This window comes from Calonectris borealis, chromosome 5, assembly GCF_964195595.1.
Source record: "Calonectris borealis chromosome 5, bCalBor7.hap1.2, whole genome shotgun sequence".
Taxonomy (NCBI): domain Eukaryota; kingdom Metazoa; phylum Chordata; class Aves; order Procellariiformes; family Procellariidae; genus Calonectris; species Calonectris borealis.
In genome coordinates this window covers 2,885,585-2,901,779 of record NC_134316.1, presented here as the reverse complement: position 1 = coordinate 2,901,779, position 16,195 = coordinate 2,885,585, and positions in this window count along the sequence as shown.

The following is a 16,195-nucleotide window of genomic DNA, read 5'->3' as shown; positions in this document are numbered from 1 at the left end:
TTTTGTTCTGGAGGTGATATCATCTTGATGGATGGGGCTCTGGTGACACCTGGCAGGGAAGGAGCAGCAGACTAAGTGGTAACATGATCATTAAATTTGGCTGATGAACCAGAAGCGTTGGCAGAGCGTGACTTTGGCCAATATGAGTGATTTTAACCAATGCTTATTTCAAGGATTTTTGTTTGTTTGTTTTGGGTTGTGTGTGCATTTCTTTGTAATTATTTTAATTGAAAATTAAATAATTTTCTGATTATTTTAATAGAAAATACAACTGATTATTTTAATAGAAAATACAACTCTGAAGAGACTTAGCTAGTTTATAAGATTTAAAAGGACTGCAAACTTTTAAAATGAAATCTCCTAGGTGCAGCAGATCCTTGCTCAAACAGCAAACCAAGGTGTCTCTAATTGGCTTGATTCATTTAAGGAAACTGGTCTAACTGGGGAAGAATCTGTAAGTTAGGTATGAAAAGAGAAACTCATTACCCACAGCACAGAAAGAAGCCACAGTAATTAGTAATCACACCTGTGTTATCTAGATCAGCCTCAGCTGGGAAAAATCCTCAGTAAAGTCTGTTGCATAAAAGGAGAGCAGATACATCATAACTTCCCATGTTGTGATTGTTCCTCCTGTTTTAGGCTTTATTCCTTTTCATCATTCCAGAGATTTTGGGAGTGAATTTCCAGCTCATCAGCAGGCAGGCTTCTTGTTTTAGAGCTTCTCTGAAGAACAGAGATTTCCTCCCTGTGCTCTGAGAAACTGGAAAACACCAGCATGGTCCTGGGAACTCGTACCTCTCGCTGAAGTTCTGCAAAAGGACCTGTGAGTCTGGGCATTGCTTCTCTTGTAATAAATCCCACTCACTGAATCAGGCCTCTGGGAACGAGGAGCCTATATGTGTGCGTGTTTCTGTACGGCTCTGCACATGAGTACGTTGTGGGATAGAAGTGTGACCTTTGAAGGAGCCGCCCATCGTGCTTACCTTTGATGCAGAGTGGCCGAGCAGGCTTCAGCTGATCCCGAGGCTCAGGTATTTAGTAATTACAGTTGTCCATTGGCTGTGACTTGGGTTGCCAAGGTGATGGATTTCAAAAGGCCAAATCTGTGCTCAGTTTTCCAAGGCTGGGTTGTTTCTTTTGATCTGCAAACCAGGGGGAAAGACAGATACAGGACCACTGGCTGGTTTGTTCTGTTTTGTTTTGTTTCTGTATTACAAGCTGAATGATCTTGGCAAGTGAATTCCTTGGGTTAAAAACTCAGGGTAAGTCTTGACAGTGAGTCAAGTTGCTAAAGTCACTATTGAACCTCTCAAGTATTTTTGCAAAAGGACATCTAAATACCGGGCCTGTGAATTCTTTGATATTCTCTAATTCACAGGCAGAGTGATGCAATTGGGTTGACTTTTAAAGACTTTACCATGTTATGATGGTATCCATGAGTGTCCAGGATGCTGTTCACAAATGCTGTTGGATACAAGCAATAGTTCTTGATCAGTAGAGCTCATCAGAGGCATTCATTTTGCAGAGGGAGACTGGGACCAATGGGGAGAGCATATGTGCAATTACTACATATCAAACCTGAATAAGGACCTGGCATAAGAAATTACTTGTAGATTCCTGGTTTTTAATCATGCCAGGATTCGAATAGGCTCACAGCTTTTTCCTTGGCCTTTTTGTTGACTCCTTAAGTTAATGCTTTTTATCCTCAGCTCAGAAGGAAGATATCCTGACTCAGCTGCTCAGACTCCAAAGACCAGTGAAGAACCTTGCACAACATAGGCTTAAATTCACTGCACCATCTTCCCCAAATGCTGCTTCTGTGGTTGAGGGAATACAGCTAAAATGCGTGGTGCTCAGTTTTTGCAGATATCTATGTCAAACATATTTCACCCACAAACAATATAAGTGATGCTCAGAACTAGGCAAAAGAATTCTGCATTTGTACGCTTCTCTTTAACTGACCCCCTGTGCCTGGGCATTCTTGATCGCTCTTATTTTGCCATGCCCTCAGTGTATATTAGGTGAATGCTTTACCATTTCGGGGCCCTGGAAGAAGACAAGCAATTTACATAAAATTTCTCTTCCTTTGCAGAAATTTGGTCTGCAAAGACTTCAGGTGGGTATCTGGCTCACGTTAGAGAGCTTGTCTGACCAAAACCATCATCCTAGTTGCTTATTTTCAGCACAGAGTACTGTTATGTACCTATAGCCCTTTTCACTAACTGGTATCTCTGGTCTGAAACACAGGATTAAGTTTTTGCAGCTTAACAAACTATTACACATGCAACTCCCATCTGTGCCCCCAGGCTGTGGTAAACACCAGGAATTAATCTTTCCCTGGTCTGCAACAAAAAAAAGAGTTAAGTGCCTTTAGTTTGCATAGTTGTGGACTAAGCTCATGTACCTGGACAGCTCCTGCAGTGAGGCTGATGGATGATAGCTGAGACACAACATTCCAATCTTGTATCAAAACCCTCAAACAAACATGTCCTTGCCTTCCAGCCTGAGGCTTGAGCAGGTTGTTATAGAAGTGCCAGCAACGTACTGATTAATCTCCATCTACTTGGGTCAGAGTTGCTAACATACAGTTAGCAACTGGACAGCACGTCTTTCCCATTGTCTTGGCTGACCTCTGCATGCTGTGCCTACATGAAATTGTTGTCTGGGTCTCGGTACTGTGCCGGCACCTGATGCCATCCTTGCACGTCAGCTACGTGCTGCCTGTATGTCAGAAGATGTCAGTGTTGATTCTGATTGCTGTTTTTCTGGCACAGGTAAGGTTTGCTGCTCATGTACTTCTTCTGCAGACATCTGCTGCGTACTGCCACTGTGCAGGCAGGATAAAAGCCCTTGTTTTTATACCTGTGCTTTCCTCTCGTCTGTGGTTTTGTGTGATCTGCCTTGTGCTGGTGGCCCAGTGCGCTGCTGACCTTACGCTGTTTCTATGTTTGCTGAGTCCTGGTGGCTGAACACACGCTGACTGAGCTGTCAGTTGTTATCTGTAGTTCCTTCCCTTTGGCGTCTGCATTTCAGATGCATTTTGCATCTTTGTTAATGCTGAGACTTTCACAGAGATATGGAAGTGGGAGTCTTATTTTTCTCAGGGCTTGAACTTAAGCTGCCGTGGGCAGCGCAACCTCGGTATGCTGACTCTTGTTGTTTTTCGATGTAACACTGTTTTTATGGTTTAACTTTGTAGTTCATGTTCAAGTATTCACTGCCTTTCAGAAACAGCAAGACATCATTTCTTCTACCTAAACTGTGGCTACTTTTAATGTTTTCTGAAATGTTCTGCTGCTGAGAGTGTTTTCTTTGTCTGCATGTACCACTTTTAATATTCCAAGAGCATAGGGCGAGGGCAAATATAAAAGGCATATTTTAGATAATATATACTGACTATCCCGCAGGTCTTCTCGCCTTGTAGAATATATTCCAGAATGGGAACAAGTCCCATCCCGCTGGCAGGCCTTGGCATTTGTAGGTGCCTGTTTCAGGGAGAGAGCAGCACATTACACTATGCTTGAATATTGCCTTGAGAGGTTTTAGGTCCCATTTCTGAGAGAGCACTCCTCCATCTCCTCTTTATGGTGGTTCTGATATATTCAGAGCAGGCTCTCCCGTTTATAGCGTCTGCTCATCTCTGGTGTGTCCTCAAAGCCTACCCTCACTGCTCTGGAGGTCTGAGCTTTGAGATGGGCGTGGGTCACCTACAGAGAAATGACCAGAGGGATCTGTTTCCTGTGTTATTCCTGGAAATGGGTGTTTGGATTTGATGATGTGAACTGGCTGTGGCTTTCTGGGAAGGTTTGCAGAGCAGAGGCAAGGTTAGGGTTGGTCTTCTCAGACACAGTGTTTGTATCTGTTGGTGCCCCTTTGGAGTCATCCCATGAAGAGTGTTTGTGCAATGCAGAGCTGAGTAGCCAGACCTCAGCTTATCCTGAATTAGCTGGTGCTTGGGGAATTTCCATCACGTTGAGGTGGCATTTTGTTTGTGTCATGTAGCCTTGCTGAGAAACGGTGAATATTAGTCTGGGAGAAATGCCATGGTAACCTGGCGGTGTTGCTTCCAATATCTGAGCTAACTTAACAGACGCAGCTTGAATATCCCTCCCCAACTCTAGCTGGTGTCTTACAGACATATCCTTAGTGGTCTTGTGCAGTGAAATAAGAGGCTGAGGCTCCAAGCAAAAACATTTCTCTCTATCCTTCCTTGCCAGACTTTATGCTTAAAATTTTTCCTCTTTAGCTTCTTGTTCTCGTGGGACTGTATTAGCAAAAAGGCTGGAATTTGTACCAGGCTGTGCAGGCAGCTATTTGATCTTCACTGCCTCTCTTTGTTTCATCTTCTGATATGCAGAATGCTGGCCTGGGCATTAGGATCCTGTGTAATTCTGGAAGCTTTCTGTATTCAGTTTTCGTGGCACAGTTAATGCGCCTGTAATGTGGAAAAATGGAGCAGGCAATATCCTTCTGTTTAAATATCATGAGGTAGTCCTAGTTGCTTAGGAAAACTCATGATGTTTTCCAATCTGTCTATTCCTATGAATTTCCTATCTATTGGAAAGGTAGTGTTATCCAGAGAAACTTTATGGGTTTCTGCTATTATTGGTGGTTCCTTAATGTTAGTTGTATCTCTTAATGTCTACTTTATGAAGGATTTTTCTTCTGGTGGGGCATGGAGGAGATGGAAAACGTGGATGTGCTCTCCTCCATCAGGTAGTTAAGCGGTTCTTTTCTGGAGGTCATTATCTGAGATTCTGATCAAAAATCATTGGAAACTTATTGTATCTCAAAAAAAGGAATGATTGGTTGTCCAGCTAAGAACTACGTAGGCCAGGCTGTATGCAACACTTCGGTAGCCAGGGAGGAGGAAGAAAGTACAGTATCTGGTGGGTACCGGAGCCATAAGTGCACTTGCAACCTGTGCTCCTGATGGCAGATGAGGTGCACTTGACAGACAATAGCTGCCATCCTCAGCTGCCCAGAGGTTTCTTGTAGCCAACTAAATTGGGGCAGTTCATGTGCAGCTGACCTGCGTCCTTGCTTTGTAATTTGGAAAGCTGTAGTTGACAATAAGAGATTTCCTTGCTGGAATATTGTGGTCACTAACCATTTGCTATGTGTCCTTTCAATGCCAGGACATTTCCCCTCTCGAGTGCCGTATTACGACAGACTCACCTGCTGGTTCATTCCCCTATATTGACACATTTTCTAACAGCCCATGACATGACTGATGGTTGAACCCTTTGTTGCCTTATTTGTTGTGAAAGGTTACTAACTTGAGTGAAATGTAAGACATTTGAAAGTAAGACATTTGGCCTGGGGTTTAACCTTTAGAGTGCTGGAAGCGGGGAAATTTGACTTTAGACATTGAACATGCCCACAAAGCTGTCAAGGAGAGAGCTCTGTGTATGCCTGGGTCGGAGGTGGAGGCTTCCGCTGTAGCAGGAACTGAGGCAAAGGGCAGGCTTTGCTACAAGTGGTTCAAATGTTTTTGCAATTGCAGACATGGTAAAAGTGCTGCATATTTGCTCAGGGCTTTTTACACCTCATATTTGCATGTGGAGTTTGTCTGGAGACTTGGGTTTCAATCCCCTTTGAACAATTGCCTCCGTCAACAGCTTGTGTTTTGTGCCTTAGACGAGATTGAAGGTTTGCTTTTTGATATTTCGCCCCCCGCCTCCTGTTTTGGCCATTCCCTGTTTGAAAGATGCACGCTGTTAGGAGCAGAACGAGGGAAGTGTCAGCAGAACAATTTACAGGTGGTCAAAGTCAGGGTTTTTGAAACAAATGTGCCATTGAGCTGAAACATTGCATAGCCAACACAAAGTGCTTTTCCCGACAAGGTCTGCCATGGGGGAACTGCTGAAGATGGCAGAAATTCCCCTGTGGGACAGCACACGCGAACAGCTTAGCTGTATGCGTACATTGTAGGGTGGGTTGGACTTGGGGTGCAGCGAGGCAGCTCTGCTGGTGGTCGTGGGGCAGAGCTGTTGTTCTCAGGAGAAACTATATTTCCTAATATCTGGTTGCAGACTGAGGGAGTCTCTTGTTTTAGCCTGGGGAGAGTGGCCAGGAAGGAATACCAGAACATTCCCTTCGGCTGAGTTATTGCCTTGGTGATGTGACCACTGCAGTGACATGCTGGGACGCTGGTTAGCTGGGAGCCCCTGCACACCTGCTGGCTCATCAGCAAGGACTGAGCTTGGGGAGAGGTATAAATCCCTGTGCACACCCATCACCAACCTCTTCTACACCCTCTCAATTCCCTTCCAATTTAAAAATCCCAACGCTTTGTTCAAAGGTACAGAAAACCCAATCTGCAAATATATTCTAGGTCTCCCACAACCCAGTGATTCTCAGGGTGTTTGAGTACCTCTGCAGATAGAGCACAGCTGATGCCTCTCCACCCATGTGGAAAGGGCAGGGTGGCCAGACCCTTTCCTTCCCACCCTCCTGGTCTGCAAACCTGGAATAAAATGTTTAAGTAATCCCTCATTTTCCTGCAGTGGCTCCTCTGTGTCTGTGAGGAGGAGTGACCTTCTTATCTAGAGAATGATGCTGAACGTAGTGTGCAGGAGAGATGCACCTTAGATGCTGGAAAACCCTAAATCTAGTGGGAAAAGGGGTTGAAACGTCTGACTGCAGGCAGGGAGGAGACTGTAGTTCACTTCAACCTGAGAAAGCACAGACAACTGCTGGAATTGAAAGAAAGGAAGGGACGATCACAGCAGCAGGGTCAAGTTGGAAACTGGTCTTCAGGCTTGGTTCTTCACACTCAGGTTGTTTTTTCTTATTTTCAGAGTTTTCTTCTAGGTTTTTTCCTGTGGTCTTAAAAAAACACCTCACCTTTTTTTCAGGGACTGCAAATGTCTTCTAGCTTTTGGGAAAACACTGAAAAGAGAAGAGGGAGCTGCCAGTGTCATTGTCACGGTCAGTGATCATTCCTGGTCCCATTGCATACACATTGAAGACAGTGTGGGAAAGTAGGGGAGAAAGGGTGACTTAAGTCAAACTTGTAGAAGTTGCAACTCTCATCATATATTACATACTGAGACCAATTTTTGATCCCGTGAGTTCCCAAATGTCTTCTGCAGCTCTTCAAGTTGAAAGAAACTGCCAATCAGGGTCCTGAGGGACAAGAAGCAATATCTTCATCAGATATCTGATACGTGAGAAAGGCATTGCAGCTCCGTTTCTGAGCATACTTGAAATGACTTGTGTATAAGCAATAGGACTGTCAGAAGGGTAGGGAAAAATTCTCAGTATAATTTGAGTTGATTTAAATTTCTCATTAAATTATCATAGGCATTCCAGTGATAAGAAGCAGGAGATGAGGTGGGAGTTGCATGCTTAGGCATGGGAGAGTCTCTGTGTGCTAAGTAGGGATGAGAACAGCATACGGGCACTACAACATTTAAAAACAAAACCCCAAAGACTCAAGTAAAACGGCTGACTTACTTTTTCTTTATGAGGTCACTATTGCATTTCTCCATCTCTAGCTGGACACTAACTTGGGTATCAGAAAAATATAGGTTGTTACACATATATCTATGAGGTCTCAGGCTGTGTCATCCATTTACCTGTGACGATTCCTGGTGGCTTATTAAAAAATATTATTTGGTCTCTTTACGTACGCACCCGTGAGTAAGAAGGTAGCACTCATTTTTGGGAGCTTAGTCATGTCTGTTTTTCCTGAGCCAGTCCTAGATTTCATGTTTTCTCATGTCTTTTATTTTCTCCCTCCTGAGCGGCTGTAATTTTGGTTCTGGGATTCTCTTTTTGTACATTGATTGTAAAGAAAAGCTCCCTGAAAGGCGCAGGAAAACGATACATGTTTCCAGAGACAGAACTGTAATTTAGGGAAGTATCTTGTGTCCTTGGGCAACAGAAGAAATGCAGATAGTCTTTGTTATGGTTCCAGTGAATAAGGAGGAACCTGTGTATGATTACACTGTAAATACTTCTCCCTTGTAGTGTGGAGATAATAAAATTTTATTAAAAAAAAAAAATTACATAATCTCCTATGACTACAGAAGCATTGGGTCTGTTTGTATGTCCGCTCGTTCTCGTCTTAGCCACTCATAGTACCTACCTGTGTATTAGTTTTCTGCCCTGAGTCATGTAGCCACATGCTTTGACTAACTGGACGTAAATCTGAATTGTGTCTGGATCTTTTCCCTTTTCTCTCATGACCCAAGTGCTCGCTAATTGAGATGCACACCTCAGAAAGCCCTGCCAAGGTAGGGTGGTAATCCTCCCTTTGGGAGGGCTCCTTCTCCAGCCAGGGCTCTGCTCCATCCTCTCCTTTGGCTGGTCCATCTTGGGCAGGAGGAGAGGAGAAATTACTATCACCTTGATAATTTTGTTCCATACTTTGGGAGTTACCAGGAAAGATTTGGACATCAGAAATGGGTTATTTCCTCTAGAAATCCTTTACTGAAGAAGGTCTGCATGCCACTACAAGCATGATGCAGAGATTACAATACTAATGCCAATCTGCAGCAATAAATCAGCGCAATTCAGTGTGGGCTCACCAGTTCAGGGTGTACATGGGGCAGGCTGGAACCCATGTCTCCATTCCCCATGCCTGAGCTCTACAAAAACCCTATCTTGGGTCAGTTTGTCCTGATCACTTGATGTCTCAGTATTTCCAGCTGTGGATCCAGATGCCTCTGTGGCGATGTGTCCCTGCTCTCTCCTTTATACTATTGCCCAGGCTATAGTCCCGTTGTAGGACTGGTGTGTATTCCTGTCTGCTGCAGCTGGTGGTGTGAACCTTGGCTGCTCTGCATTTCACAGAGTCAAGTGGTGAGAGCATGAAGACAGCAAAAATAATTCAGCATCACCAGCAGCCTCACTGAGGTGCCTGTGTGTCTCCCATCTACCAGGCTCTCCATCTCCTGCCAGCTCCATCTCAGGGATGATTGTGGCAGATCCAGCTCCTCTCCAGGCATGCTCACTTGCTTCATGGGCACGTGTACATGGTGTCTTATCTGCAGCAAGATTCTCCTACGGTCACAGCTAGTGAAAATATACCTGGGTTTGGCCCTAGAGCCAGAGCTGGCAGAGATGTATTTTTCAGTCCTGGAGGAGCTGAGAATCCCTGAAACATTCTGAAATAATAAAGCGATCTTAAATAGGAATTAAAAAGCTAAACTCTAAAAATATTAATCAACTGGAAATACAAAAGGAAAAAAAGATTAAAAAATAATAAAAAAACCTTTATGCATCCTTGCCTTTGATTTAAATTGCTTTGACTTGGGGGACAGGGAGAAAAACCCCCAAAGCCACCAATAATCTTTTAAATTTGATCTCAGATGGAACATTTCTACACTTTTTTACATGGGTCCAAACTATTTTCTAGTAAAAGGATTAGTTAGAACCAGCTCTGGGTCATGGATAGTTGGTTTTCTCTGTCTTTTTTCTTGAGTGGAAAAAAAAAAAAAGTTGGAAATTATCAGCCTGTCCTGTTCCAAATGGTGGAGGCCGTGGCGGGGAGCCACAGAAATATTCCTAGATATTTCTGCTATATCAGCACTGACTTGATCAATACTGCGCTGAGCCTATGATACCCTGCAATGTGCCATCATCTGGTGAGTAAAGGCAGTGGCGGCTCAGAAGAAAATGCCGGGCAAGGCAAGCTTTTCAAACAAAGCTGGTGCGCTCGTGTAGCTGGTATTAGACATTGCTTCCTAGAAGTACTCGAAGGACAAAATCCCGAGGACTTCCTTTCATAAAATTCTGGCAATCTTATATTTGCGTATGCAATTCAGGTATTACAGAGATATTTGTTCCAGTCCCTTTATTTCAGTTCTTTCATGGTATTAGGGAATTTATTTGGTACTATACTGGTGTAGATATAATACGGTGTTAGAGGTATTTATTTTCCTATCTCCTGATCTAGAGCTGGGGATGATTTGTTTTAACAGTGAATCTCAAAGTAAGCGGGGAAGAGAGCAATTTTCTGCCTGTCTATGGCTTCCTAGGTTTCTTACCCAAAACTGAAGTTGAGCTAAGTATTTGCAGAATGATGCTTTCTCTCTGAAGTTCTTCTGTCATGATGGTCTGGACACAGCCTGCTCAGCAGGAGGGTATCAAGAGAAGCAGAACAGGACCCACTTGACTGACCATGCAGGATGGAGTTGCATGCTGGAGATGAAACATCTGGGCTCAGCAGAGGGTACAGACAAAGAGGTGTTATACAGGAGGGCGGAAAGATACTGCCCGTGCCCCTTCAGGGTGTAAACCCTGTGAATTTGGGGGCAGTGGTCAATGGGGAGTAGGTGGCTGTGGCAAGCGGTGATGGATTTGGAGTTGGGCAAGACGGGAGGGGGTTGCCTGGGGGAAAGCTGCCTGTGGCTCCAAGCTGTCAGTGCTCATTTAGTATGTGGTGAAGAAGTGGATGGGTATTGAGGAAAAACTCTGAGCTAAGAGGAATAGTTCACAAGCTGAGCTTTGCTTAGGCACGGGGAAAATTGCATCGGTTTGGCAAAACAACCACTTACCTTTTTGTAGGCAAATTTATTCCATTTTAAGAATGGCCAGTTTCATTTTACTTAAACCTCTTCCCAATCAACAGAAGCTAAATAAAACGTTTGGGTCAAGCTAATATGAGATTATTCCTATGGAGTCTTGCACTGGCTTAGCAAGACTGGTTTAAAAAATATGCCTTAAATTAAACCACCAGCACTTAATAAATGGAGAAGCTCTGGATGACAGAATGTGGAGGCATTAGGCACTTGGACTGACGGTGATGGACTTGTGGGATCCTGGACAGAATGTGGTAAGGATAGATGAAATTATTGTGAAACACAACTCCCTCTTGTCTAAGTATGTACCTAATGAAGTGTGAGTACATACAGTGAATTTCAGCAGTTAGTAACGATACTTTGAGTTAATTTCCATCTCTTTCACCTTGAAAGATTCAAAACACCAAATAAAATCTATGCTTTTGATTAATGGTATTTTTAGATGCATTTTTTGGTGATTGAAATGGTTTTTAAGAAACAATTTGAGAAAGTAAACCCAGTTTTGGGAGTTTATTATTCTCAACCTCAAGAAATGTTTCCACTTAATGATTATGTCCAATAAATTCTAGGCAATGTTTCCGATTAATAATGATGTCCAAATTCCCATATTACTCTGCCACAGAGGTTGTAGTAATATACGGGCAAATTACTTTGATTCTTCCCAGTTCCCATTAGCATATTAAACTACAATTATAATATTCTCATATTTCAAACATTCTGAAGTTTTTACCATATAGCATTGGAATTCCTTTCCATGATGTCTGCAAAAAAAAGGGAACTCATCTGCATAACACTATATTGGGTTTGAAGAGAGCTGAATCTGCTATTAAGAAATGAATATTTTACAGTCTGCATTAGGAAAAGACAGCTTTAACTGAGTAGGATATAGTTCATTTTTTAAAAAAGGCTTCTCTTCCAAAACTGGCTGATCTGATCTACGTTTCTTTGTTAATAAGAAGAAAAAATAGATTTCTTGATGCTAATAGGCAGAAATAATTGGTTTCAAGACAGTATTGTGGGGAAAAGGAGGCTGTAGTGTTGTTTCTTAAAAATTCCCAGTGTTACATTGTCTGGCTAAGAAATGCTGAAAACAAGTTCTGAACATGTCTGTTCAGAATTTATCATGTAAGGAACACCAGTCTAATAAAAAATGGGTCCAGTGGCCGAGACCAAAGACCATCTGCCACAATATCCCCATCTCCAACAGTGACCATAAATGAGTGACCAGGGAAGGACACAAAAAATAAACCTGAATGAGTGCCCAGGGGAGGACACAAAAATTAAACCTGAATATCTAAATTAATATTTTCATCCCAAAGCTTTTCCTGTCTCCAGCTCTTTTGAGTTCAAAGACTTTCTATGCCAGATGTGGTTTCTGCATACGAAGCAATTCTTGATGGACTCTCTCTGTGAACTCTATGCAAGACTAAGACGACTCTGTACGAGGTGATTTTTCTCCTTTCATACAGGAATGGAAAAATGCAGGGAAATAACTGTGACTCTGGTAGTTCCTTCTGCGGTAGTGAGATGAAGGCTGCCCTTTTCCCAGACATGGATATAAAGGAAATGTAAGCTGCAGAAGCACAGAGGAGCCCTGGGCCTTGTAATCTGGAGCCTACACAATCCTTTGCCTAGAGAGGAAAGAGGATAGGAAATAGGAACAGAGTGAGGGCAAAATGGGACAGTGGCTCTGTAGCTGTGCAAGTCTGCTGGCCACCTCTCCTGAGAGAGATATCACAGGCAAGGACCTAAAAAAGGGGGTAAGAATAGCAAGCTCATTCTCATCACGGCAAAAGGATTACGGAGAAGCTGCAATGTTCTATGCCGAGGGATTTGTGTTTTAGTCCATTTCTTAGTAATTGTCCCAAAAAATGCTAAGAAAAGTATTAATAAATAGTAATAATTGGAAAGGCAAGCTCTGAGCTAGCAAAATGTCCAAGTGAGCAAAGTATTTTCTCTTCTTTTCCAGGACAGTCACATTGACAAAAGACTAGTGGGACATCAAAGAGATCTAAACACTCTGGGACACCTGGGGCATGTGAGACTGAAGAGTCAGCTGAAGCAAAACTTTAACAATCTGTAGGATTTGAGGATTTTGTTGTTTCAGTAATAGGACCAAATTGTTAGTATAGATGCTGCAGTGAAAGTCTCTGCTCAGTGTGGTTACCAAAGAAAAAAGCAAGATAGCAGGGTAAGAAAGGGCTGTGAGAGAGACCTTCAGGGCCAATCTCACAAAATATTTGAAATCAATGATATAGCTTGGATGGGAGCCCTATGTGGTATTTGTTAAAAAGATATTGCAGAACTAGAAAGGGATATTGCAGAACTAGAAAGGGTTGAGAAGAGCAAGACAAATGATAAAGGCTGAGGTAAGCAAACCTCTTCTCTGAAGAGCATCTGAAAGCACGTTTGTTCTCGGAGGGGACACAAGGTGTGAGCCTGTCTGTAAAGGCTAGTTGAAGGGGCACAGTCTGAAAACACAAGTATCCATCCCTGGTGCCTGAGCAGAAGAAGGGGAGGAAATTCAATGAAACTGAAAGGCAAGAAATGCTGAGAGGAAAAAAATACTCTTTTATGCTGTTTATACTGAGCCTGTGGAACCATCAAATGATGCGACTAAAGCCAGAATCAGCATTACCAAATACACGCTTTGCTGGATAATTAAAATAGCTAGAGTTCTTATAATTAAAGGGTGAGGAGGAGTCCCCTTTCATGGCATTTAAACCAATCTCCCTCTTCTAGGATTAGCATGAAATTTATTGTCAGTAGCAGACTTTTTCACCTGTCTGTTAGTGGTGTAACTCCCTTTAAAAGTCTCCTCTGCTATAACTGCTAGAAGTCAGTCATTTGGCTCTGTTCCAGTCTGGGAATTTCTGTGCTCCTGACTGCAAATTATTCTTGCTCGGGATAATTGAAGCAGATCCTCAGTGGATGTAAATTATCCCTGGTCTGTTGGAATTGCTATTGCATGGTTTGTGCAGATCCAGCATTTATGGTATTGTGCATGGTGGTGTTGAACACGCCACAAGTACGTTGGGTATCTGCTCCTCTGGATATTTCACAGGATTATTAAGTTAAATAGGTTAGCAGGAGGATTTGTAAAACGTTAATTTAATTGTACTTTAACTACGTTGATTAAATAGCTTCAGGAGCAAAGCACACTCATCTGGTTGGTGCAGCAGAAATGAAGGCTGAGGGAGATATATGACAATGTAATCATATAGTTTGATGTCTACTTCTTGCTTACTAATTTTATTAAACTCTGTAGGTTCTCTTTCTTGGTAGGTTTTATCCCTTCTTTCCCCAACTAGAGAAATCAAAAAACCCTGAAAATTTATTACTGATAAACAGAATTTGCTGTTTAAAAAAAGAAAAAGGAATACTTACATATCAAGAATCAATTTTTAGAGCCATTTCTCTTAATCATATTGTAGTGCTAACAAATAGCATATTGAAACATCTTTGTATGAGCCAGACATGAAGACAAGTTGTTGTCTCACTATGCAAAGACAAACAGATGAACAAATTAAGTATTATAAAAATGCATATGAAAAAGTGCAGTATATTCTTATTAGCCCACTTTGATGAAATGCATGACTTCCAGTATTTTTCTAAAACGTTTGCAGCTGATACCTTGGACAGAGATTTTAATTCCAAAGAAATCATTCTGTCTGTGTTACAGACCTGCTGAAAAGTGGTGCTTGTACAAAATGCAGCTGTAGAAAGAGGCTGGATTTTCAGGTATTTGACCGGACACAAGGGACTGTTGTTCGGTTCAGCCCCCCGCAGATCTCGGATGTAGGCCGGCTGTTCCTTCTGCGAGCAGCTGTGCTAGTGTTTCAGTTTGGACCAGGAATGCACTTTTAAAGTAAATCTCTGATCATCCTCACTTTACCGCACTTATGTGTTGTGGAGTGGTTTTGGCATGTGCCAATCGGTTTCCTTTGGGACGTAACTCATCCAACACATGCCCATCACCCACCGGCGTTCAGTGCACAATACCAGATGAGAGCCAAAGTAAAAACATGTAAAACACAGTGAGGATGCTGGGTCTTCAGAGCCGACTGCTGCATTTTACAGATCCACTCTTATCCTGGCTCTAGGACCCTTGGTAAAGTTAAGGCAGCCACAGAGCCTCAATTCTCTCTCCATCGAATGGAGACTGCCATCTTGCCTTTGTTTCTCTTGCCTCAGATAGGAAAGAAAGAAGAACAAGCTTCATATACTGGCATCGTGGGGGTGGGACTACATCTGTACGTACCACTGGACAGATTTCTTTGGGGGAGAGGGCTGAAATACCCTCCTTCCCAGTATCCAGTGCGTTGCAAGCTCTGTGGCATATGACGTGAGGGAAGTTCTGTTCCTGGACTCCTTCCCATGTTGCTTATCATACCCGCATCGTACCTCAACAACCACCATGACAGAAATGGTCATTCATATTTAGATGGTCATTTTTCACATGGTCATTTATAAGAGGTTGTAGAAACTCGAGTTGTGTTACTCGTTCTAGAGCAAACCATTCAGATTACCCTAGAGCTTTTCTTGAGATGGATTTTAGAAATTAAGAAGCCCCAAGACTGGAATTACTGTTTTTAGAAATCATCCAGGGACTGAATTGCAGTGATCAGTACTCAGCTTCAGTATCTTTGCTTGTTCATATGCTGTTCATTCAAAGCTTTGCCATTCCTTCTGTGCTGTGCCATTGATTTTAAAATTGCTTTGCTGCATGACAACTGCATGCAGCATTCAGAAGTGCAGAGGGCTATGCCACTGTGTATCCAACTGACATTCCCCAAATTCCATGCTAAAAGGGGGATGCATCACAGATGTAATGAATTTTCCCAGCTCTGGCCATAGTTGGCCAATGGCATGCTCAGCATCCTCAAATACACCAATAGGAACAAAAATAAGAAATGCAATCAAGTTGCTAATTTGCTAATGTTATATCCTGGTGTCCTTCCAACTTGTATCTCTGTTCAGGACTTGGTCTTAGCTGGGGTCATATAGAGAGTTAATCATTGCAAATTTCCTGGAAAACTGTTTAAGCTGAAGCTTTACCTTTAAGCAGAAGATTTTTCAGTATAGGTCATGACAAATAGAAAAATATTCACCTCCATTCTAAATTTAGGTTTGTTTCTTTTTTTTTTTTCCTTCAATTATTGTAAGTTTTTCAGGACATGTAGATCAATAAAGCTGATTTGCGGCTATGTAAGACCTCTTTATACACAGCTTCTAAAGAACTAACTAACTTTCTCTTAGTGAGAAAATCTTAGGTGACAAAGGATGAGAGTGAAACATCACTAAGCTGAACGAACTACAGCGTGAAAGATCTGTAATTGATTTACAAGATGTATGTCTTCCCCTACCTGAATGACCTTTTTTTTTTTTTTTTTTTCTTTTTAAATCCCCAGGCTTTCTTGCTTTTAGCAGCCACACAGGGAATGGTGACCCCTGTTGCGAATGGCTTACAGTAAAAAGGAATGAAATATGGCACAGAAAGATTGGATTATACTGTTACGCACGGTCATCATGAAAGAGTGGTATATGCAACGATAACTCAGTTTTAAGCAGGTTAAGAAGAAGTGAATATTTTCAAGGTCATCTCTTGCTGTCTGGAGCGCATTTGTGGCCCTCAGCCAGCAAGTGAAGCAGGAGGAAGATCA